The sequence below is a fragment of the Gallus gallus genome, chromosome 3 (assembly GCF_016699485.2).
Source record: "Gallus gallus isolate bGalGal1 chromosome 3, bGalGal1.mat.broiler.GRCg7b, whole genome shotgun sequence".
NCBI classification, from domain to species: domain Eukaryota; kingdom Metazoa; phylum Chordata; class Aves; order Galliformes; family Phasianidae; genus Gallus; species Gallus gallus.
The window spans coordinates 50,654,436-50,678,338 of NC_052534.1; the positions used below are offsets into that span (position 1 = coordinate 50,654,436).

Here is a 23,903-nt window from a genome sequence, read left to right on the forward strand (position 1 = left end):
TATACTCAAGGGAAGCATGAAGGTGGAATAAATAGTGGCTCTGTACTATCACGGGCTGTTCCCAGATTCACCAGGGAAGCGGGACCAGGATAGGGAAAAACAAAACGACACAAAATTGTATCACTAAAAATTCTGAATTATATAAATCAGTGATATTTTACCCTCTACATGGATTTATAGATTACTTAGGATTGACTGATATAGCTGTCAGCCATATACTGTCAGCAAGTTCTATACCTCTCGTTGTCAGCATAAATAAATAAATAATAAAGAGGAGAGTGTTATTTTCACAACCAAGATGAAATCATGTTGTATTTTCAAAGTAGACGTCATCTCAAGAAAAACTATGCTTAGGCAGGAGTTTTCATGTAAATAATTTTCTGCTGGGCAACCTAACAGTTTGGGGATTTTTTTTTAAGTATCTGTATGAACTCAAAGATTTCTAAGAGAAGGTGTAATGGTGGGTGAGAAGACAGGAAAGTAGAAACAGCCTAGAGCCCAAGTCCCCTGGGCTGAAGGCTTGCCAACTCCAGAATTCTTTTGCTCTTTCACCTCTTTAGGTAAAAATGTTACCTCTCCAGTCCTCCTCTCCTGGCTCCTGTCCAACTTTTACCTTATGTCTCCTTATGCCTCTGAAAACTAATAACAAAGCCAGGTGAGGGTATTTAGACTAGCTGGGAAATGGCATCCATTCTCTTACTAAGCATATAGTTTGTTGCTTCTTTACTACACAGTGTTCTTTTAACCCCTTCAATTTCTGCATAACACTAAATACAGAATTGTACCAAATGTTGACCTGGCTTGCTTGTGCCCTCCTGAAAGCATTGAGGTTGCTCCAGTGTAATTGAACAGAATTTGAACAATAATCCTGGCTTTCTCCTGAAAATGAACAGTAGTGCATGAAAGGTAATGTAGCCCTATTTTGCTGAGTGCAGTGCTCTGAAAGGTCACACTGGGATAGAGATTGTGAATTGTTTGGAAGATAGCCAATTTGATTACAATGAGCAATTCTGAGCTTACTGTTTGCTTGGTCTATCCTGCCTGAAGTGGCAGCATTTATAATAACAGAAGCACCATGGAAGAGATCACAAGCCCTATTTCAATTCTATTGAAAATCAGAAAGGAGATTTAAATATCGAAACCAAGATATGACCTATTCAACACTGTCTGCAATACAGATATGCAAACACAAATGCAGAAGCATTAAATTAACACTAAGATATACCTACTAAACAGTAAAAATAAACAGTAAAAATAAACAGTAATTTGAGGGAGAAAATAACACTAAAAGCCACTATCAAGTACCAAAGGAACATTTTCATTTTTACAAATTAAAAAAAAAAAATCAGAACAAAATCTAAAGCATTTCCTCTCGCTATCCAGGTACAAGTTCCATCACTTCCCTGGAATTTGCTGTGCACTTTGCTGTTAACTCAGGTGATTGCCACCAGTGGCTAATGTGACTGATTCAGAATCACACAACAGTGCCTCAGGTAATTCACATGTGCTCCTTGTCTGGCAAGAAATGTTAACACTCAAAAATTGCAGTTTTTCATGGGTACACCCAATCTCATATGCAGAATAGAAATCCATATATTTCTCATAACAGTACTCTTGTTTTTGTCTATATAATTCTCTGATGTGAAGCACTGTTGTGAGGGCCATTACAGATAAATGGGTTTTCCTATATGCTGTATGTTCTAGACATATTTCAAGATATTTTTTTATATTTATCTAGGGTTTGCAGTCATCTAGTAAGTCTAACACACATCCACCTAGGGTATAAATGATCAAGCAGGTCTGACATCTTTCAGAAAAATGGTATTATAGGCTCTTGCAAATGGGTTGCTTACAAATGGAAGTTCCCGTGCCATTTCTTGCATATTTATAAGTATCTGATTAATGAATAACCATAGATAGTGGACAGCAGTGGGAACAGCAATGGAGTTGCAAATGACCTGAGTAATTTTAGAGAAGGCCACATTGACCTGTTTGTAAATCCCCTTGTTTCGTTTAGTTACACAGGCAAGCTAAACTGAAATCAGTCACTCTCTTTAGCGACCTGGTGTGATGACAGCATAATTCACTAATGAAGTATTAGCACATCATTCTCTGATGGAAATCAACTGTGCTGTTTCTAGCTAAACAGTGGAGTTTTGAAGTTCACTCCTAATAATAACAGGCAGGGAAAGAAGAAAAGAAGAAGCTTCTACTATCTCTAGAAGCTTCTTTAGGTTTCTGCTTCCTGATGAGTTTTATTGAAGTTTTGGAGATGGTGGTCAACCAGATGTCCAATACTACCAGAAACAGTGAAAATCTCTTTACTCAGCCTGGTAAAGTGTCAAAACCTAACTAGAGACCCCATTTCTGTTGTCACAACCACACAACATTTTTTTTCTTTCTATGTTCCTGAATTATGTAGGTACTTTCATCCAAATGGTGGATTTTGGTGAAGAATCCATCTGGGTTTCTGGTATTCATGCACCTTTTCTTAGTCTCATTCTTTTCTGCTATGAGTGTCTGTGATGCTTTTAATGAAATACTCTTCTGCCTTAATTTCCAAAGAGTAATATGAAGAATTCACACTCAACATTAAGGATTAATGGTCTTGTTTTCAATTTTTAGGTAATTGAGTACACCTTTCAAAATCATCCATTTTGCAATGGTCTGAAGTCTTTGGTTTAGTAAAAGGCTTAAGGTTAAAAGGTTTAAGGAAGACTTTTCATGTGAGGTGTTTTAAAGCCATCATAAATAGACAGTCTCAAATAGAAAGCAGACTGGACTGTAATTTTTTTCAGACATATTCAACTACAATTGAGAGATTTAATGTATATTTCCAGCATCATCGCTGTTCACTGCTGCTGCTAACCGAAAGTCAAAAATCATGCCACTGTTCTTGACAGAGGAGCTAAGGGGAAACAAAGACCAAATAAATGATATACTTTTATTCAGGTTACCAAGTTTCTCTCCATCATCAGAAAGAAATGCAAAGAAATTTGCTTATTTGTAAGCTTTCTGGGAGAGTTATCAAGACATTATTAGAAAGCAGGTTTTAGGCAGCATACACATAAAGATTTGATATTCCAGTTACTTTTCCAGCCTCAAAAAATGAAATTTCATAAAATCACAGAATTATATAGATTGGAAAGAACCTCTTGAAGCAGGTGAAATGAAACAGACAAAAAGTGGGGTTTGTTCAATTGAAATGAATCATATGACCTAGTTTCTTTTTTTTCTAGTACAAATTAAATTAAATTCTAAAAGAAAAGATTAGTTCTGACTAAAAAAAATCATTTTTGTAGACAGCAAAGTAGATATTTCTTATTGAAAATGTGATTTATTAACAAAGAATTCAGTGAAATAAAACAGCTCATCTCCTGAAATTCTTTTAAGAAATCAGCATTTTCATTAAAGTAGATGATGAAAAATTCTTCACAGCACAGGAGAGTTTCTCTCTGAGGATAAGCTGTATCACCTAAAATTTATTCTTAGGCTTACGTAATTGCTATGTTTTCTTTTCACCTGTATAAAACATTGGAGGTTATGGATTTTTTCTTGACTTCCTTTCAAATAGTTTAGAATAATCCAAAGACATCAAGAGAGTAGTACTTCCCACAAGTCACCTTTTTGAAACGCTGCAAAAAGTAGTGGTGCTCTCCTAATTGCAGAAGTGACAACTTATGTTCAGAACGTGTGAACCGATGCTGCATTTATGCAAACAAAATAAAGAAGCCCAAATCACTCCCCACCCATCAGCTAACTAAAACTACTCACAGTTCATCTCTTCTCTCACTCAACCACAGTACATAGTATTTTTAATGCAGAAAATACTGTATTTTCTATTTTAAGGCAGGAGAACAGACTCAGCTTCTTTAACTCCTTCTTTGTAAGTAACCTTGAATGAGAAGTATGCATTACACCTGTGCATCTCATAAAGAATATATGTCATTTCTCTAAATAAGTATCATATATCTCAATAGTAGGGTCAGTTCCCTCCCTGCCCCCTCACAGTAGCTGATCTATCAAGTTAAATCACAGTTTTTTTAATATGAGCATCAAGGTAGATCTGACATTAAAAAAAAATAAGCCGTGGTGGGGAAGAAAAACATTGAAAAATACAGAAAAAAAATTAACTCCTTATGCTCTCAATTCCCTAAAATCTAGAGAGGACAGTGTACAGTTTATGCTCATGTGCAGAGGATATTTTAATTCAAGTATTTCAAATACGAGGACAGTTTTTCATGAACCCATCTTCTCTTTCTTTTTTTTTCAGTCTTCCTAAACTACTTTTTCTTTCTTTCATTTTCTGCAAAAAATTCTGTGGCTTCAGTTTCTTTGTTACTTCTTCACCTACACCTGATACCGTGGGGGACTGCATTCACACTCTCCCCTGTAGTTTTTCTGTGTGGTAGCCCAGCCCATAGCAGGGGGTTGGAAGAAGGTGATCTCTAAAGTCCCTTCCAACCCCAAGACATTCTATAATTCTCTAAATTAAACAAGCTTAAAACACATTGTTCCCAGAGGGCTTTAAAGACTCAAACATCTGCTAAAACAGAGAAAGCCTGTTGATATAATAAGAGTCAAACTAATATTTTACTGGATCAAGAGTTTTCCTCATAGAATATTTTTCCACAAACTCAATGTCAGAAGTTTTAATAAGAAGAAATATACAAGGTTCAAGAGGCATGGGATTTTTAAGAAAGAGAGAAGATCCACCAGTCCAGTATTGGGGGATTCCAGTTTATGTAAATAACAGCTCACAGCACTGCTCCAGCAGCTCAGGACTCCTACAGGGTACAATACCTTACGTGGAAGAGCCTGAGACCCAGAAAGAGGAGCAGTGAGGCCTAGCTGACACTATGACTCATTGGGCACTTCCCATTTTTCCCTGAGGGAAAGCAGCACGTTGTCCTGTGTTTGCTGGTGCCTGGCTGAAGCCTTCCAGGCACCCTAGACTTTACATGCTGCATGGTAGGTCACCCTAAACAGGATGACTCTGACCTCTCTTGTCTGCATCTGTGCTGTCTTCTGCAGGCCAGTCCCACTCCTCCTCTGCACTACTGCATATTGATGCTGGCTTTGCACTGCCTGGTCATGCATGACCAATGGCTTTGTGAGGGAGCATCTCAAGGATCTGATGCCATTTTCAAAGACTGTTTATATCTGCAGCATCTCTGATTTCTGTTTTGAAAGATTCTGACTTCATCCCAGTACAGAAGAAAGTGGGGAAAAGTATGTAACCTTGACAAATTTGGATAAATATTTTCCTAATCATATTCACTCTGAAGCTTCTTGTGCAATTAAATTCTAGTCTGACTTCCTTCAAAGTTGGCACTTGCTCACTGACAGCAACCAGTGAAGACCACTATATTGCAAAGCTGTACCAAGCAGCAGTCCTACATCCATAAATGATATATGAAATGCTACTAGCTTGACAATAAAGAAGTATGGCTGTACTCAGTTCATCTCTGTTACAGGATATCTCACTGCTCAGAAAGGTGAAAAGTTATGTATGTATAAAATGTACACAAATAGAACTAAAACCAAGATTATCATTTATTTCAGCTGAAAAGATCCAAGCCTGGAACACTGCTTTTTTCCCCAAAAACCTTGAGTTCACAGCTCTCACACTGAAACCTCTGTACCATGAGCTCCAGTTCTGCTCTGCAGAAGGGGTTTGTTTCATCCATCCATCTGCAAATAAACTGAGATGTGATAGGCAGTGCATCAACAGAGAGACCTGTGGCAGGGGAACATGGAAAGAAAAGGACACAAAGGTATGAAGAGTCACGTTAGCCCTCCTTAACGTATTCCTTTAGATACACAGCAAATGTTATTCTGTTCTCAAGAGTGCCCATGTCCCAGATGTTAATTTCCTTACAAATAATTCAGAGTTACAAGAGGATATGCATTAGCTTTACAGTAGATACCAAGATTTCAACAGACATTGGCTTTTCCAGCCAGGGTTGAGGGTCTGAGAGTCTGCAAGTACAGCCTTGTAGAAGAGCCTGCTGGTCTCACAGTGCTGCTCACCTCCCTGCAGACTCCTCCACTTCTGCAAGGTGCTCTTGGGGAAACATTCATACCATGCTCGTATCCAATGTATTAATTAGAACTAAATAACTGGGCAAAATTGCAATATGTGTATAAACTTACACAATTAAAATAAGAGTGGAAGAGACAAATTCATCTAATGACCAGGTTGATCAAATTACTTCACATAAACCAACAATTCCTTACAAGCTCTGTGTAATAATTTAGGAAGGCTGAAGTCTTGTTTTGCTCTCAGCCCAGAAAATAACAGGGCTTTTATCAGCTCTCACTGCCAAGTGACATATTTAAGTTCCAGCCAAATAGCGGGTACAGGGAGTGTCAATCGCTCCCAGGCTGAAACTAGTGTTGAGACTGTGGTTCCGCTGCCAGTTCCAAGAGCTTGTGCAGATTATTGGTTATCTAATGGTATCCAACCTTTGCTTTCACTGCCTTTTCCCCTGCAGCTCCCAACAATGGATTACAGTGGATTACACTGGAGATATTTCAATATTTCAACATGACACAGCTATGTACATTTAATATTCGGAAGATAAATTCAATGAAATATCATGATTTATCATGATTCAGCTGTAGTTAGTTATTTCAAAAATCATTCTTTACTCTCTGCAGTATAATACACTCTGGGGATTCTTGCTCCGTATGTACACCAGCAGCTTGCATCAAAAAATGCAAGAGCACTGAAGTAGAGGTGATCCTTAAGGGATAAATATGGGAAAACAAAGAGGTGCAAAAGTAGAGACATAAAATTTGTTAAGAGGGTTAAGCCTATAACATGCTGAAAAAAGTGTACAAACTTCACTTAAAGAAATGCAGTTTGGGATCTTACTTTTTGCTTGCCGGAACACCTGCCATGTGAGAGAAATGAACTGCGAGATATTTGCTTGTATATGGATTCTTTGGCTGCTGGCTTGTTTTCAAATTAGTAGCACTTTGTTATTATGAAAATCTCTCCCTTGCTGACATTGGGATCTCGACCACCATGCAGGGATGTAATTTCTGTGAGTGTACACCACACAGAACACTGTACATAATCATTCATTAGGCAGTAGAACTGAGTGAAATCTTCTCTGTTCTCCCAAGAACTGTGTTTTAGTTCTCTCAAGCTCCCTAATAGCTTAAAGATGAGTTTATATGAAAGATTTAGTGATATCCCATTTAACAAGATGGTTGTAGACTCTTGGCCAATCACAATGTATTAAGGTATTTGAACCCACATCCAAAATGTTCACATCGATGTCTCTGGGCTCTTGGTGGGGGCAGCTTTTACCCCTTCAGACTGACAGAGGCCACAGTATGTGCTATTCATCATTTGAAGGCATAAGAATTAGGCTTTGACTGATTGGAACATTTGCCTGTTAGTTAAATGAAACTTCTTTTCAGTTTCATCAGCTGTGTGGAATCCAGAAAGGCATCAGACTATCCCATCAACTTAGTTAGAAAAGAATAAATGAATAAATAGGCTGACAATTTTCTCCCCTGGGACTCAGACTGTCACTACATTGTTTCTCTATTATTAATTACCTATGTAAAAATAATTCACTGTATGGCAGTATATATTCTGTGTTGTGAATGACAGGATTAGGTTCCTTTCTGTTTGTCCTCTTGCATGCATTTAAATCATTTGGCGTCAGCAAGCAGTGCCCAATAGTGTGTTCACTCTGAAGGAGAAAGGAGGAAATCAACTCACAGACATAAAAGGGTTACAGCCTACATTTTTGGATGTACACAATAATGGGGTTAGTTCTTTTATATTTGGCATGAAAGACTAATTTACAACTGCAGCTCTGCTTGTGAGGTTTGAATTTAGGGTGTCTTTCAAGCAGTTAGTTTGCAGGGCTGAGATGCAATATGCTAGCAGATGTCACTGGCAGGTCAAGGAGTCCTTCAGATACGGGAAGTCCACTAAGCCCTTAATGAAAAGGGGCAGAACAGAAGCCAAACACATTTCTTTGAATTGGAGCTTTTTACAAGTGTTTGCTTTGCCTACAAAATTCTTGACACAATTTAATGGAGAAAAAAGTTAAAGATCTGTTTATATTCAATAAAGCAATACCTTGTAGATTTATTTCACTTAACTCATGGGAGAGTGAAGGAAGCAAATGGGAGGTGGAGGGACTCAGAAGTTTCCTCTTATTAAACTTCAGACTTTCATCTACCTCCCGCCTGAGTGCCAGAGAGACAGGTATATTCATCTCCATATTGCACCACCAGGCCTATCCCCAATAAATATTTTTCTTGTATGCCATCTGAATAATTTTTTTTAGACTCATTCAAATAGTGACACATTTCATTTGTGTCTTACAGACTTTGCCATATGCCTTTTATCTCCACTGCTGCAGTATTATTAATCCTTTAAAACTTGTAAAAACTATGTCAAAGCAGAAATTCAGTCTTCTCAGTCCTACATCCCAAAGGGGTCTCACAATTTCAGAACCAGTGCTGTGTAATTTCAAAGCTACTTCACTGATTCTTCCAGGAAACAATTCCTTCAGAGCTGAAATTTTCACAAGGGTTCAGACATCCAGCCTTTCTGAAAATGCTACCAATAATCCAAGAAAAACACTTTGAGTATTCTCATGAGGATGAGATAGGTTATTTTTTCTTATGGCCCTCTCCTGTATTCTCTAGAAGAATGGTGCTGTCTTTAAAGCACTCTTCAGACAAAGACGTGGCTTTGGGAGATATAGCAGTAAAAATTTGTGTTCCCATTGGGCTTTCTGTATAGCAGAGAGCACTTTTCAGCATCTTGTATATTATCTGCTCCCTGCACAAAGGAATTCTAAACTAAATTCCTTGCGGAAACTCCCTCCATATAATGCAAAATTTTAATTTGTGCCTTCTTCTTTTTGAACATGACACAAATTCAAATTGTCTGGCATCAACGATTCTTCCTATTCCCCCAAGAACTGCACAGAGCAAAATGATCGCACCTCACAGTCTTCTCTTTCACAGAGTGCAGCCCTAATTCCTTTGGTTTATCTGGTACAACCAGTGTCTCCCAATCCCTGAATTATTCTGCTTGCTCTTGATGCATCTTTACCCACCTCTATAATAATTCCTTATAATCAGGTGATCAGAAAGGAGGATGACAGTATAAGTAAGTTCTGCAGTTCTAAAGGAGGGTAATTTCTTAATACTTAAATCCACTATTTACGTACAATTTGCAAAGGTTTCTGTAAATTTCTGCATGCGTATGCACCAATTTTAATCCTTCTGCCTCAAATTTGTTCTTACTGTTATCCATGAATTACATTTTCCTGAACTGCATTTTTGCACAGTATGATCTTTCAGAGTCTGGTCCTCTGTTGTGTCCAGCTCCTCATTACTCTATCTAGGTCGTTCATCTTCCCATACGCATACGTAGCTTCTTTACATTGGCAGTGATCCCTGTTTCTGCATTATCTGCAAATATTTTTGCTCTACAGCAGTTTTTATCTTCCTCAGCCCTCAGACAAATAGTATGAATAAGAGGAACAAATCTAGACTCAGTTCTCATCTTTGCAATTCTCTGCTCCTCCCTTCAACACACACCAAAATATTATGATCTCTCTGGAGTCTATGCTGAAGCCATTCCTTAATTCAGTCACCCCTTGACCATACTGCCGATACCATACAATCCTTTTATGTGTTTGTTGCTGCCATAAAAGCAACATGAAGCCTGTGTAACTTACATCTCCAGCTTCCTCTTGCCAGGTCTTTGTGCCTACGCCTAAAATTAAAAACATTGTCAGATTATTAAGACAGGATCATCTCTCTGTTAATCCATGTGCATCCCAACTGACAAAATAATATCTCAGTAAGGACCCATCTGTCCTCTTTCTGATGAGTTTTAATAGCATTCTCCACCAGTGCTGGTCATATTGCTGTTTGCTTCAGTCTGCCACCTTTGACACTGGAAAGCAATGGCTCAGCACTAAGAGGTCTGTGGTATGTGAATACCTCTTCTCAAAACAACACAGCATGATGATTTCAGAAATACTGAGAACAATGGTTTGACACTAAGAGATTCAGTGTACACGTTACATGAATACCAGTTCTCAAAATGGCACAGCGGGAAGATGTCAGGAACACTTAGCTCCTCCTGCTCCTTGAGAATGTACAATGTACTCCATCGACTGAGTAAATCAGCCAGGAAGAACTTCATTCAAAGGAACTCCAAATTTTTGACAGATTCTTTTGCACGTGCATATCACAGCAACTTCCAGCCTGGAAGTATATGTCACTCATAAATCTCTATTCTTAAAACCCCAGCAGAAACCATTTTAGGAGTCATTTTCTTCTCCATGCCAGGCCCATGATCTCAGTGTGCTTGTTACATGAGGAGACATCAAAATGGTGAGGAATATGATGCATATTTCCATGAAGTACAAAGAAGAAGAACAAAAATCCCTCCCATTTTCATTCTGTAGTAGAACTGAGGTGACAAACAAAAGCTCTGTCAGTGCTCTCCTGGGCTTGTGAGACTGCTCATCCACCACTTCAGCAACTTTTCCCAGTCCTGGGCAGAACAGTTTGTCAAGAGCTACCCCAGGGAGGGTAGAATCACCAGTGATTTCTACTGGTGCCTTCCTGCCCCAGGCACACAGGAGAGCTTTTCAAATCTCCGGACAGGTATGGTTGCCTTCTGCAAACATGAGGCATCATCAGTCGCTCCCTATTGTGGTGTAGCTCTGCTAGGGCAGTAGGTTTCTCAGCTGAGTAAGTTCAGCCTGCTAACTTTGTCCCTTGGGAAGATGTTTTGAAGCCATCTGAAAAGCACAAAAAGGGCTGGATTTGTTGGAGGAAGCATCAGTGATGGGGATTTTCTACTCTCATTCAAATTATCTACATTTTCTTTGCACGGCCAGAATTTTCCTTCAACAATGAGAACTTGTCCTCCAATCTGCTGAAAAATGTATGTGGTTTACAGTAGTTTACAGTCAACATCCTTTAAGCATGCCTCTTGTTCAGCACAATACAGCCTTGATTCGCCCACTCTAGCTATATATCTGCTCTTCTTTTGCTATACTAATCTCCAGGAGACAAAAGCAAAAAAAAAAAAAAAGAAAGAAAAAAAAAAAAAGAAGAAAATATAGATCAGGGTAACAAATCCCCAGGCTAAATATGTTCAGGATGAGCCACTGCACAACATGGTCTGATTAAAACTCCCCTAAGAATACTGTGTGAAGTGACTAATTCAGAGAGCTTCGCAATGTTTACAAGGCCAGGGTCCCATATCTGAAACGTACTGCTACTTTTATCTATCACAAGCCTTTTTGGCTCTGACTATTGCTCTCTCTATGTAAGTTTTATATTTTCCTAGCACTAATAGCAGCAATGTCTGCACAGCTGTATTTAAAGTTGTATCAAAGATATCCAATAATGAGAGCACACTTACAGGGAATTTCAAAGTCATCTGTAAAATATAATTTGGGGATGAAACTCAGCAAGAAAATCTCATCCCAGAAGCAAATTCTTTTGTAACATTAAGGGGACTGGGGGCAGGGGGGGAGAGAAGAGAGAAAATTACTGCAAAAGTGAACAAAAAAGTGCTTTGCGGGGAAGTGAAGAGACTACCTTCAAAGACCTTAGAATCCCAAACAGTGAAGAGAATATGTGTGTAGACTTAAATGTGACAGACATATTTCTCTTTGAAAGTCAGTTCCTGCTTAAGTTCACATCGAGTGTCAAGTGTTTGCCCTTCAAATGATGCCAAGTTCTTATTTTAGAAGGCCTGCTCTTTACCCCAAGTACTGATTTTTGCTCAATTAGTTAATTGTGTGCAAACTCCCAAGTATTAAATAAACCTGTAAGTGGGCTGAGAGTTGTATCTTGGATTTCTCACTTCCCACCTTTTTTGGAGTGTCCCTGTTTAAGGCTGGAATATCTGATTTATTGAGAATTTCTGATCAAGAAATTCATGTTAGATCAGTGTGGACAATTAAGAACTGTGAATCTCTTCTTACTGTGTTTTGAGTCATTGGGGAAAAAAAAAAAAAAAAGAAAGAAAGAAAGAAAAAAAAAAAGAAAGGCATTACAGCTTTCCTGAATTCCTTCTGATTTTTCAAAGCAAGACTGGTGACACAGTACTCAAGTGCACCAAGATATAACCTTTACAAAACCAACCATGGCAATTATACTGATTTTCTAGGTCTCTTCCATTACTTTTAAAGACATGGTTTGTCTGAGAGAAACAATCCAAAAAGCATTAGCCAGAATAACAATAAACAACAATGGAAATGTTTTGCATGAGCAGGATTATCTAGCAAAGCTGCACCAGGACATAGTTGAGCAGGAAGCTACTGAGGACTTTCACATTTTCTATGATGGACTGACTGAAAACAGTTAGCAGCAATGCTGGATCAGCCAAGAACAGCAGATGCCTAAATGGTGTTGGCCAAGAAGTCAACAATAACACACAGAGCAGCCTGTGAAGGCAGGCCTTCAGCAGGAGGTGCTCTGCCAGCAGAGGCATGGGCAGCAATGATTTCTTCACCTTTGTTGACTGGAAGTCCTGGGCATCTTTTTACAGATGTTCTGCATACAAAGGCAAAACAGGGCAAAGGTTGCTTCCCTGATGAGGATTTTTTACACCCATCCATAACCAAAACAAAACAGTTGGGTGGATTTCCTATCCATACTGGCAAATGGAGACCAAATTGCTGGATAGGGCCATCCTAGCCAGCTCAAATGCTTGGTACTCTCAATCACTTTGCAACTTAGGATCAGTGCAAGATAGCATCACTATGAGGGACAGCAACACCTATGACTTCTGGTGGTGAGCACTCTGTGAGCCACTGACTCAGGCAGAAGGCAGGCCCTGCTGCTTCCCTGCAGAGCTGAACTCTCCAGCAGCTGCCAAAACCCCTTCCTCATGCAGGGAATTAAGTTTCACAGATGCCTGTGAGTTCAGTATTGCATCTATTCTGAGAAATTGATTATATCCAGTCTGAAGAAAGCAAAGCAAAAAACATGCCAGGAGATCTGCCCAAGGTCACATCACTAATCTATTGGAGAGCCTGAAATGGAGGCGAGATAGAGCTGCTGGCTCTTTCTCCTTTGATTAATCACCAAACTGACACGTCCTCTCTTACGCCCTCATCTAAATCCAAGTTAATTAAACCAGCTTTGGGTGTGAACATTATTAAATCAGTTGAAACCTGGCTAATATCAGATTAACTTGCACCTGCAGATGTTGAGCCACCAGTTCAACTGCCACAACCTGTTTTTAAAACAAAAATATGTGAATCCCCAGCGTGGTCCCACCAGCCTGGCTGGTTTGGTGTAGAATCACACCTCCATAGACTAACACTTCAGTGGTGCTAGGAAAAGCTGTGCATGGCAGACAGGAGGGGGAGAAAACAACAGATAAGTCAGGCTGTGCCTTGTGACAGTACTAATACAAGAAGATGTAACTGGCAGCTTCTAAATTTTCAGTTGAAAGAGTTATCTCTGCAAAATATATAATATTGCAGCTGTAATTATTAGGAATTGGGATTATCTATTCAAATAGTTGAGTAGCCTAGGGAAGTAAGCCGTAGAGAGAGATGCAGCGTCTCTAATTAAACCCGCTGACCTAGTTGGTAAAAACAGACAAACCATGGCTCTCATAAGCCCTTCTTTGGGTCTGAAATGAAAGCCATGGATTTCAAGCTAAGAGCAGGCTGGGAACAATTGCTCTGAGTGTTCGACCTTCCACAAAGCTATTCAGCAAAGTCATGCCTTGCATGTGATTCTGAGTGTGTAAATACAGTTATCTGATTCTTGCAGTTCCTCTGTGTTTCCTTCATTTTACATTGCATAAAGCACAAAAAAAAAAAAAAAAAAAAAAAGCAACAAAGCCCCTTCTTATTTGTCTTCCAACACTGAGATGTCACGGTAGCTGCTCGGTCTTGACCATCACTACTTAAACTTATTAGATCAATGCTTCTTGGCTATGCAGCTGTGTCTTGTGGGCTAATTACTGAGGAAGCAGTGACTGCTTTAAAGAGAGGCTTCTGCGAGGAATCCGGTGGTGAAAGGAGCCTGGCTCATATAGAAGCACTTGAAAGGAAATACCAGATGCCAATTGCTTTGGTCTAGAGGCTCTATTTTCCTGGCAGTGGGCAAAACATAGGAGTGAAGCCAAGCAAGAGATGCTCAATACTGAGCATCAATCTTTGCTCTCTCTTCTACTCTGAAAATCCTTGTGGGTAGAAATTAGGTTCCCATCAGAGATAGATATTGCCAGAATTAGCAGCAAAAAAAAGTCTGGTCTTGCCATCAGAGGTTCATTAGCATACAAAATGTCTCTATAAGAAAGAATTGTGTCAATCGCTGACGCTGTGCTCCATTGTCTTCAGTGCTGCTGAGCTCAGGCAGAACAGTTCACCCGCCCTTACTCTGAGATAATTCACACTCTGATCACTGCAATGTTATGGAGGGAGGGAATGGAGAGTGAGAGGTTGTGTAGGAAGAAAGTGCTAAAACTTTATTCAAATTATACTTTACAAGCGTGAAAAACAACTAGATGGAAGCAGAAATCAAGATAAATATGGGGAGGAGAATGGTTAATTATACTTGCACTTTGCAGGGACTGTGTTAGCTTCAGATAGGCTCCCTCAGTGTGGGATAGATAATTCCCCAACAATATCACCACAGTCCTCTTAGAAAGATAATGCTGAAAAGGGAAACCAATTTTAAGGAAAACAATGTTATTTTAAAAGACACTGATTTCACTGTATGGTCATTTTGAAGTGGGCAAATTAACAATTAAAAAGGCTCTCATGTACCATAATCTCTGATTGTTCTATTTTAATAGCTATCTCAGTACAGAAGATTCTCTTCAGTAGCTAGAGATCTAATTTCTGTTAATTTTGTGCAACTCTAACAGAGACACTGACATTCATTTGCAATGTGCCCCTCTCCCCCTCCCCTGCCACTGCTTCTTCTAGGAATATATCTCTTAAAAGCACACTGATTATCAGCAGATTTTCTCCACTAACTACAAGCTTTTGCAGTCCAAACCAAAACTGCTGATGGGTTAGTAAGTGGCCAAGAGAATGCATAACAAATGTGACACTGGGAAACTAACCCTCTTTTCCCAACTGCACTCCATACCGTTTCACCATCTGGAAGTACTGCAAAAGGTGAAAATGTTCACTCCAGGCTGCACCCTGACATCAGAGCTCAGGAGGAGAAATCTCAAGTTCCTCACTCCCCAGTGCAGCATTATCCAAAGGGTTGTGCTGCCCATAACACATGCATTTTAGTAAAAACCCTTCAATTGTTGGTGTGCTGCTTAGCTTTACAGGGTCTGGGAGGGTAAGACAGTCTTCTACCTGCATTTGCTGCTTCAGTAGACTTCTACAGGTCCTGACCAAAGTGGTCACAAATGACATCTGCTGTGGAATGAGTAACGGAATATCTCTTACCATAAGAGGAAGTTATTACGTTAACATTAAAGCATCTTTCTTTTCTAATGGTGATACTGATTATCACATACTTTCTCCCAGGGAAGAGGATGAGAATATTACAGGAGCAGAGAGACTCTGGGAACAAGCCCATTTTGTAGCAAAAGCAAGCCCATTTGAAAAGATACGTGTTTCTTAAGAGTTAAAAAGGAAAATAAAAGTATCACAAAATAAATACTGAAATCTACACTTACATATACACAGAGTACAGTACTCTTCCTTTATGTCTACTTGGCCATTAGTGACAGACCTGGTACAGTTTGGAAACCAGTGGGAACGGACAATGTACGTATTACACTCTGTTCAGAAATGGCGTCTTTATCTCTGCACTGAGCTAAATACGTCCATCAGTAAAGGGTTAAAAGAATAACAGAACTATATAGCTTGCCAGGCTGGTTGCAGCTAACCCATATACACAATTTCGGGGGCCTACCCTTGCTTCCCACTTTGAAACCTGACCTCACTGCTCTGGCTTCTGTTATGCAGAATGCTAATTATCCTGCAGAAATGATACTGCAGGGCTCTGTGCTGTGACTTGGGGGGATGGGTTTCAGTGCTTTAGACATCGTTAGAGCAAGCCAAAGTTTTATGTAAAATTTTTTAGCATGAAAAATTACTCTGTCCCCAGAAATAAATTATTTCTTGTACATTTTTCATTTTACAATCTTTTGGATTTGTCAAGTAAAACAATTTTTCACTTTTCCAGCTTTTGGGCTTCTCCGTGGAATCCACAGAAGCAAGGAAAACAGGCAGATAAAACTGACAAGAAAAAATTCTTAATAGGTGTTGATATAAATAATTAATGAATGTCCAAAACCTTAAAAAAAATTAAAAAAAGAGTTTAAATTCCCTTTGTATATAACATTAGAAAACTGACATATTTTTTAATATGTTTGTAATGCCCACGATCTCTCTTTTGGCAACTCTGTTCATAGCATGTATTCTCCAGACTAGAAAAGCAAGAAAAGCACTAAGCCAGAGTTTCACTACAATGCCTGTAACTGAGGACAGAGTGCAATCTGTGTGTCTCTTAGCAATTCCACTGAGGGAATTATTTTTCTCCGTTTTGAACAAAAGGATGAAATCCATATGTCAACTGAAAGTGCATAATATACCTCAGCACAGTTAAGGGAAACAAACTCATGTTACTTCCTTGTTTCATTTCCATCTCATAGTTTGTGTCAGAGGATTAGGAACAGCAGAAAAAAAACTACGTAAACATATAAAATGTAGCTAAGGTTCTCAAAGTACAGAAGTTGGTCAGAATAATCAGTCCTCTTCTACAAATGAAGCCGTTAAAGCAAAGAGGAAGAAAAGCAATGCACTACTCAGCCATTTTCTCTAGTTCTTCAGGTATGATGAGATATCTCCTGGAAACAGCTTCCACTGCAAGAAGCCTTTCCAAACTCAAAAGTTAGTAGAAATATGATTGAGAATTTCAGCCAGAACAAAAATAATCAACAACCTAACACTGTTCCAGTCTCAGGTAACACTTTGTTGGCACTTGGGGTGGATAATGTTTGGCTACCAAAACTTCAGCACTGGCCTGTGATCCAAAATTATTTTCCAGGGTGTGTTAAGGTGACTTTGGCATGTCAATTCACATCTCGCAGTTCCAGTTCCACACCAAAAAGCTGGGAGCAATAATTCCCTTGTTAGTGAAAAATACTTTACAATCTCCCCAGACTTAATCCAGATGAGAGCCAGGTAATACTAGCATTACCTGGCAGACTACATTTCTGTGTCTGCAAGTTCAAGAGCAAGCACTGAAGTCAATAAATTGTGGCTCTGCAAATCTATTGAGCTACTCTGCCTGGAGGGAAATAACCCCAAAGAAACATCTTCTGGCAAGCTGAGAATAGGGTAGAGCACATCCTAATTCATTATATTCTATTTCATCAACTTCATGTATCAAAGACCATTTCTGATAACTAGTCTATTTATGTGGTCTTCAAATACCCAAGTTCCCAGCGTATCAGAATCATCTGTTTGTAAGTGACATACACTATTACCCTCAATGGAAAAAGGCAGATTTTTGAGTCAGATCATATGAAGGACTTAAAGCACTTTTTCCACCTCATTCAGAAATCCAGATACAAAAGCCATCTCTCCAAGATAACTTGGCTTTGTGATTTGCCCTGAAGGGCTACAGTAGGTCCAGAAATCAATGACTAGATTGAACTGCATCATAAACTTGCTGTAGGCTTTTTTCACCTGGGACAGATATATTGATGATAATTCCATATTATTAAGTGCTTCAGACATTCATGTGTGAGAGAATGCAATAATGAGATGATTGTTTATAAAAAATAAAAAAAAAAAACAAGGAGCAGATTTCAGCATTATAGGATCTGTGGCAGGTTTTTCTCTTTGCTGTTGAAGTAAGACTGCAAGCCAAGCAAAGCTGCAAACCTTACAGCTATATTGTATATGTATGCATCAAGTAAATGGCACTGCTGGGAATGATTGCAGAAATGTGAGCAATCCCCCCTTGCATGGGGAAGTAGGTGACTCTGTGTCATTCAGAAGAGAGGAGAAAAATGAAAGAGAGTAAAGAGCAGAGCTAGAAAGAGATGGGCTTCACCTTGCTCTTGTCCTTCCACCTCTCAAATCAAGCAGGAATTTTCCCTCTCACCATTTGTGGGTGGCCACAGTACAGCAGTACTTCAGGGATAGCCTGTGGAAAGCTTTGGCCTCCTTGGAAAAACAAGCACAATATGATTAATTGAGCCAGAAGGGTTGACGTGTCTGTATCACCTGTGCTAACCTTGCTTCTGGATTGTCTTCTACACTCACCTATCAGTGGGAAATCGCCCTTGCTGCTGCAGAAAAGAAATTTCACTCTATTTTGTGATGTGTACAACTTACAGCACTGTGATCTTTTCACACACAATAACGTAAACTCTCCCGAAATTGCTATGTAGGATCTATGCAATATGGTGGTGGAAGCACATGTATGTCCATGAAGTCTTGATAGGAAGAGAGATTTGTTTTTATAAGTATGGGGCCTATGAGGCAATTTGAGAGGTGTTTGTTTCTCTCCCTTGTTACCAGTGAGCTCCCAAACACATATAAAATAAAAGCTGAAAAGCAGCCCAGTTAGGCTAGCAGCCCACGCAAGGAGTAGATTTGTAAAGAATACAATATGAAATTTTACTTCAAATATTTAATTCATTTCTATTTATAAGAAAATATGCTGTCACTTTTAGATCATGTTCAAAGGTTTTGGAGTTTGTAAGTGATGGAGAGACTGACAAGACAAGGTACTGAAATCTGGTAAACCTTCCCTCCCTTAAAGTGATTCTTGGCCAAAAGCAGCATCCAGCCACTTCTCAATTCAACATCACACACTAACCTGACAAATACATGGTGCTCACAGCAGTCATTTAGTGCTCAATTTTATTTCCTTGTGGTTGCTGGTTAACTATAGTCAAAAAACACTACCCCTGCTAACTCGCAATAAGTAGCAAAGCAAATTCTCCCTGTTATATGTTGTTTTATACGCAAACGCCTTCATCTCTACACAAAATAGCCACTCACAAGACACTTTGATCCCCAGCATGCATTCCCAACATGTGCTGAGTAATGTCAATTCTTTTTCCCACAAACAAATCCTAACAAGTGCCACTGCGCTATCTCCTCTCACTTCTGGCAGCAGTCAGTCCAGGCAGGAGCTGAGAGTTATTTCATTCACAGCTCCCAGAGACTGCCACCATCTGCTTTAGATGGTTAAACAACCCCTGCCTTGGGTCTGAAAATTCCCGTCATATCCTGCAGCTTCTGACACCGAATAATTTCAGCTTTCTGCTATGCTGCCTTGGTGTACCAGTGATGGACTACCCTAGCTGTATACAAGTGGAAGAGGGAAGTGTTTGATCCACTGCAGTTTCCTTTAGGAGGGCTCAGTGGACCTTCTGTGTTCCTATTCCAATGCCCAAGCCCCCATCCCATAAACCGCACTGACAGCATGAGGGAGCACATAGTGAATGGGGATGATGAGCATACCCAAGTTGGAAAACAAACAAACAAAAAAAAAGCAAGGAACAAGGTACAACAGTGAATATTTTTAACGTAGATCAGTTTTGCTCACCAATTTCTGTCTTTGGGCTTAAACCTTCATTCAGCCCACAGAGAAACTCATACAGAACAGGAAAAAAAAAAGACTTCATGAGATTCATAGTACTGATTTGCCTTTACTCTCCCAAGAGTCATGCATAGATGTGGCTTTCATCACCTCCTCGGACTCCTCCCCACCAAAGCATTACATAGGGCAGAGTTGGGAGCAGGTACACATGCAGGTACACATTGTTCTGGTGTCTCTCTTGTTGCAGGGTAGGGGTAGATGAATGGTGAATGGCTTCTGCAGCAGTCTTGTTAAACTGCCCTCAAGACATGCCACTCAAAGAGTGTCCAGCACAGAGGAGATGTGAGTAATTCACCAGCCTTGAATCACCCTGTATCTCAACACTGATATCATTATACCTGTCTATTAATTAACTGGTATTTCTTAATTTCTGATATATCCACAAACCAGCACTGATGACAGGTGGTTATCATACACAAGAGCAAGCAACGGTACATACGTAGTATCTCTAATATCATTCCCCAGAAGTGCAAGAATGGATAGTAAAAAAGCTGTTCAGAAATTAATATTCTCCATGTGAAGAAACTTCATTTGTCCAAAACTAAGTTATTGCAGTAATCCCTTAGCTTTTCAGATCAGATTGGCATTCTAAATATGCTTACTTTCTTTTTGCTACAGACAGGTGACAACATTTGTGTGATGATGGTTATATCCCAGATGTGTTTGCTTGCAGTACTTTTCAACAGATGCAAGGGATAGTTAGAGGCATCGGCTTCACTCCAATTGAACTGCTGAAATTAGGACCGGCTTCTCTACAGGAATGTAGAGGGTGTAAATATCCAGAGGCAACAGGTATTTATTTCTATGCCTGCAGGTAAAAGCAAGTGGTAATAGTAATTACAAAGCAATACATTTCTAATTGCAATAGATCACACCCTCGAAGGCTAGACTTTCAGATTAGTTTCTCAGTCCTTCAGCATACTAAGCAGCTCTTCTAGCAAGATACTGTACGCTTTCAACAGCATTAAGGAAAGAATACCTGGTCATGTCTTCGAAAATTAGATAGGGAGGTATTCCCCTGCACATACATGCATACACACACACACCAAGGCCCGAATTCCAAGAAAACTACCAAAGACTGTAAAAGAAAATGAGCTTAGAACTTCCACGTTCAAACCAAGCATACAAGTTCTCTTGGAATCGATTAAAGAAAAAGGTGTTATTTGCACAGAATATTATTCACTGTGAGGCATTGATCACTGTAGGTATTGATCAGTGCACATTCATTTCACAACCAAGATCAGACGTGACAGATCTGGCCTCTGAACACCATGGTACAAAACAAGCAGTCACGACAGCAGTGTTAAAGAAGCCAGTCACTGTGAGCAGGCTTCAAGAGAGTGTACTTACAGCTGCATGAGGACAAGAGCCCAAGAACCTGCTGCCATCCCAAGAGGTCAGATAAGAAAGTAGATGCTTGCTTGCTAAATGAAGGTGACTTGCAATCTCCATTTACACTCAGGAAAAAAAAAAAAAAGAAGAAGAAGAAAAAAAACAAAAAGAGACTTGGAGCATAATTATTAAATTGTACTAGCTGCTTTGGTGTTTTCATAAGGTTTACAATATTAGTAGTCCTTTTTTGAAATCCCCAAAGGAAAGATTCTTTGAGAAGCTGTTTATTTCTTCAGTTTTATCCTACAACAGTATGCCTTATTCACCTTACCTAGACTCTCATGCAGGATATCATTTAAGACTTTCATTTAATCACTTTTCTGCATTAGAAAACAAAATTCTCCTTCTCCAGAATTTCCATCCTCCCCATTTGCCCTTCATACCACTGCTTTTTTAACCAGATTAGCTGAGATAGATAGTTTTATTCCCTTTTATTTTTTCCTGCATATCTTCAATCATTCTTCCTAAATAATCTATAGTCTAGAAAAATCGGTTCTTGTAGCAACAATGGATCATGGTGGAAATGACCCAAACCCAAATGACCCAAAATACTTTAATTCAGAGTAGTACACTCTCTTCTTCTGTAACTTGAGCTCTCTTCTTAGATTATAGATCACGTATTGGGAGATTCCTAATGTACTGGGCTTTTTTGGAGAGAATGGATAGTGACTCATAGCAATCTTAAGCAGAGTCAGGAAACAGCTTGGCTTACAGGCCTGTTGGAGAACATAGGAATCAACTGATCTGCACCTCTCGGGAAGCAATGTCAGATTCCAGGGGGAAGAAAGAGGCAGAGATGTAACAAAGTCTAAAGGATCTTTGCACTGCTGGCTCCTGCTCTTGACCTCTCCTGCCTGTCACCCACCCTACCTGCTCCACTCTCATGCTGACATCTCACACCTGTAATTGTTGCAGCCCCCTTCTGGCTCCTCCAGCACTACAGAGAGGTTGAGCAGTATGCAACCACTCTGCAAAACATGTCAGTGTGCGCATGTCCACATTGTATACATAAAACTGCCTGACATGCCAAATCTTCCCACCTTGGATACCACCTTCTGTTGAATGACCCCAGGCAAAAAAACATGTCCCAGCATAGAAGAGCAAGCAATGCTAGTCTATCTTCTTCAGTTATGGGTACGTATTTCTCTGAACAGAACAAAGTGTCTCCACCAAAAATGTTTCCATATCCAAGCATATGCTTCTTCAAGAAACCATTGGAATTTCTACAGAAAGCACACATACATTGCAAAAAAAAAAATAATAATAATAAAAGGGAAACTTATAAAAAATCCATTTTTTTTTAATTCAGACCTACTTAATTTGTTGATGGCTTTCAGGAACCAGACTACTGCTTTGGACAAATTCTTTCAGACTATGTATGCAAGGTCTCTGTTTACCCTCCAGAATCAAAGAGTGACAGTGCACCACCACACCTACCACACCAACTTGCACCAGCACCAGCCCTAATTGTGCCCTCCAGCAATTTGGCAGGCAGCTGCAGCTTCTAGACAACCTAAAGGGGGTGACCTGTGACGGGGAAACACATCCTCTTCACCTCACAAGAGCCATCCAGAGAGATGAAGAAGGGAAAATTGGAGAACACAGAATAATGGGCTGACCCAGGCAAACAGTTGATGCACCCAAGTTGTTTCAAGATCCCTCAGGCAGCCCTCTTCCTTCTTAGAATCCCCACAGCAAATGGCAGCAATCCCCAGCATGGGCAGCATCTATTACTGTCACAGGCCAGGCACCTCCTCTTTTTCCACCTCCTTCTCCTGGGCAGTGGCCATTACTCTGTCCTTACACACCATGGCAATTTTCACTTGTTATATTAAACCCAAGAGGGCCTATAGAATGCAAAAGAAACTAAATAGGAATTATAGCTCAGAAATTTATATTAAAAAAGGGGAATAAAAAAAATGATGAAGCATACAAACAAACAGTTATAAAAGCTCTGGAATTAAAACACTGTCCTTTCCCAATCTCACACCGAGATCTAGGTGCATGCAACATCTCATGCAAATCAGATGTAATTTACTGTGTGATTTGTTTCTTCAATAAAAAAGTGAGAATATGGGAAGAATAATTTTCCTGCATTTTAGCTACACGTTTCTCCATAAATAGAACAACTATTATAATGACTTCTTGCATGTGCTGACAGAGTGATTGCCTCTGTGCGAAACACAGATCATTTCTGTATTATGTCCTGTATTATTAGGATGTTTCACTGAGTTCAGTCATCCATGTATGTGTTTATGTACAGAAGTATATATGCACACACACACATGATGCTAATACAAACTACTACATACATCTGTGTATATACTATACAATGTATGCTATGCAACCCATGTATGTGTTTGTAAGTGTGGACATGCATGCATATGTGTGCATGTATATATCAACCATCCATGACCTGGATGAGGGCATTGTGTGCACCCTCCGTAAGTTTGCAGGTGACATCAAGTTGGCAGGCAATGTCAATCTACCTGGGGCTAGGAAGGCCCTGCAGAGGGATTCAGGCAGACTAGATAGCCAGGCTGAGGCCCATGGGATGAAGTTCAACAAGACCAAGTGCCAGGTCCTGCACTTTGGCCACAACAACCCCAGGCAACGGTACAGGCTTGGGGCAGAGTAGATGGAATACTGTGTAGAAGAAACAGACTTGGGGGATTTGGTCAATGCTTGGCTGAACATGAGCCAGAAGTGCATTCAGGTATCCTGCCAATGGTATCCTGGCTTGTACCAGAAATAGTGCTGCCAGCAGAAGCAGGGAAGTGATTGTCCCTCTGTACTCAGTCCTGGTGAGACCACACCGTGAGTACTGTGTTCAGTTTGGGGCCTCTCACTACAAGAATGACCATCCTTGGAGGTGTTCAATA

The 23,903-nt window shown here is 39.7% G+C and overlaps 1 long non-coding RNA gene across 2 annotated transcripts in view; it reads right to left on the reverse strand.

The window, feature by feature from the left end:
- Window positions 1-5,538: 5,538 nt before the first annotated feature.
- LOC101748301 overlaps window positions 5,539-23,903 on the reverse strand; it is a 29,773-nt gene continuing 11,408 nt past the window's right edge. Inside the window, exons 5-7 of one of the 2 annotated variants that reach the window (XR_005858595.2) lie at window positions 20,980-21,086; window positions 20,232-20,437; window positions 5,539-5,740 (exon numbers count right to left, since the gene is read on the reverse strand). This is a non-coding gene — a long non-coding RNA (uncharacterized LOC101748301). Of the gene's footprint in view, window positions 5,741-17,309; window positions 18,183-20,231; window positions 20,438-20,979; window positions 21,087-23,903 lie in introns of those variants that run through there. The other variant, XR_005858596.2, reaches the window with a different exon arrangement.